Raw genomic sequence first — 2,780 nt, forward strand, 5'->3', positions numbered from 1 at the left:
TCAGCTTCTTAAGAATCCACCGCTAAAGAACTGATGTCTAGCTGAGCCTTCTGGTTATACATCTTGATATGGTGAAATAAATCAAGCTGAATGACTTGAATAGTCCTGAATGTGGTCCAGTTCTTAAAATAAGCTTCTTTTTAGCAAATATTAGACTTGGCTGCATAAGCGGACAATCATGTGTAATTAATGCAGTTTAAAAAATGAACTGAACAGAGGCCTTTAGGGTGTATTTTCACTCATATGTTTTCTTTCTCATTCCGTCTACATGTTGAGTCTTGGTGTTGGAGATGTTTTCCTATAATGAGGCTATTAAGCATTATTTTGCCAGCGGAGTTTCCCATGCTTGGCATAATAAAGGTTGTCTAATCATCTAATTTGTATTCTATTAAGAGAGACCATTAGTCACAGATCTGTTTATCACATGTCACCATGTCTCCTTTGTCATCTCCCCGGAGACAGTTCGAGAAAGAAAGAAAGAGAGAGAAACAGAAGGAGAGAGATATCAGCTGACCGCGTGCCACCGTGCCCCTATCTGTCCTGACAGTCCCAATCTATCAGTGTGTCAATCTGTCGACAGATGTTCTGCTGAAGCCGGCCTGGAAGACATCCGCTCGCTCAGCGGGAAGCCGTATGCTAGCTCAGAATGTGCAGTATGGCTAGCAGACACATGCTAGCTCAGTACGCAGCCTGGTCATGTCAGCGTGAAGCCGTATGCTACCAGACGCACCGGAGTTCACATTGTGAGGGTACACAACCAGTCTAGTAGGTCTTTCTTGGGAAAAACACTTTGGTGCACAGGCAGTGATGCATTTTACATTTCCGCTTTGTTTGTAATAAACAGAAGAAGAACTGGGTAGTTAGCATGAGCAGTGACCATGGCTGAGCAGACAAAGAAAAGAGCGCCACCTACAGAAACTCAACCTGCACAAACAGATGAAGTCTGTTGACGTCACAGTGCTGGACACACTGTTTGACTGACAGGTGATCTCTGGGAAGAGCAGTGCAGAAACACCACAGCAATGAGCGCTGAGCAACAAATATGGAGACAAACTAAGGAACTCACAGATTGTCACTTTAAAATTCTACTGACAGTTTATAACCTGAATTTGCAAATAGAAAAATTAACAATTGGGTTGGTTGAGACTCAAGGTTATTCCATTATTTGTATTCAATATGACACAGTGGACAGTTATATACCAAGATATTCATTCCACTATGATAGTGATGGCATAGTCTGCTGGGTATACATGTGCATGCAGTGGGTTATGGGTTGGAATTTTTATATCTTTGAAACCAATCCTGGTGTTATAATTGGATTTCTTTTTTTCTCAACACACCAAATGGTGGACAAATAGGTGTCCATCAAGAGGCTGTACTGAATGGAGGACAGGGGACTCAAAAACCAGACTGTCCGCCCTAATTTTCTATTCCAAATGGTGGAGCGGATATTTTTCATCGCTGTATGAATTGCTGTCGCTTGCGCCATTTTGCATCCCCAGTCTTATTATCACTGTGAAATTTGGCCACGGAGAAGAAGCTTTGACATCAAGTGCAAGCAAAGAAAAGACCTGAAAATCTATACGGAATCAGATTTTTCCCTTTTTAGAAACTCATCAGATTTATGTCACAGAGGTGAAGAGGTCACATTTAGGCAAGGAGTGTAAATCCAGGCTCGGTGGCATCTGCGTCTAGCAGAGTTCGCCAAAAGGTCACCTGTGTCGTGAGCTGGCCGCAGCTATTTTCTGACTCAGCGATGATGATTATGTAAATCCTGCACGCAAGGTAAGGTAAACCAAGCGCGCCTAAACTATTCCAGCCATACATGTGAGATATGTTTGGCCTGGGAAAGGAGTTTTAAGTTGGCTGACCTCTCTGCTCCTTGAGGTAGAAACCTGAGGAGAAACAGTTGTTGAGGAGGAGGGGAGGGGGGGGAAAGGGGGGTGGAGGGAGAGAAGGAGGATAGGGAAAAAGGAAAAGGAGAGAATATGGGGTTCAGGTTGAATGTTGGGCCAAGTTAACTTTCCTCAAAGACAAAGAAAAGACACCGAGAGAGAACTTTATGTGCAAATTTGTTAGTATGTTGCTTGACGAATGACACCCACTCTACTTATCTTGTTTTTTCCATCTCTGGTTTTCGCTTGCTCCATTTTCGCCTCAATCCACTCTCTCCCTCTAAACATCAGCAGCGTTATCCGTGTCACTTTGATGGGTGCAGCACTCATCATCTGTGCCTTGAAGATTCTGTGTGTGTGTGTGCGTGCGTGCGCCTGTGCAAGTGCGCAAGTGTGTGCCTCCGTGTGCGTGTGAGGGTCGCGGAAGTCAAGTGACGGTGACGGTGTCTAGTCAGCCGCATTGCTTCGCTTCGGTGCGTCCGCACGCACACACTCGCACGCGCGCACACAGAGACACACGCGCAGAGTTTGACTCCCTGTCACAGTGATGTGCCTGCTCTCCTCATGGGTCTACCCTCAGGACTGCAGCACAACAGCTGCATCCCGCTCCACTTTCCCTCTCTGAGTCTCCGCCTCCCTCCTTCTCCCTCGCTCATGACTCTTTTACTTTCTGTGGGGCCGCAGTGGTTTCAATGTTCGAGTAGAAGTTGGGTTCCCAAAATATACTGGAGAAATATATGGCTTTTTCTGGTTGCCATAGCCTTCATAAGTCCCTGCAATATAAGATAGGTTGTCTAAAATGCTGTAGGGCAAGGAGAAAATTGTTCTAAAAACTGGGGGGAATTTTATTGGATTGGCTTGCAAAATTAAAGCAGAAAATTTTAT

Source organism: Centroberyx gerrardi, chromosome 9 (genome assembly GCF_048128805.1).
Source record: "Centroberyx gerrardi isolate f3 chromosome 9, fCenGer3.hap1.cur.20231027, whole genome shotgun sequence".
Lineage (NCBI taxonomy): Eukaryota > Metazoa > Chordata > Actinopteri > Beryciformes > Berycidae > Centroberyx > Centroberyx gerrardi.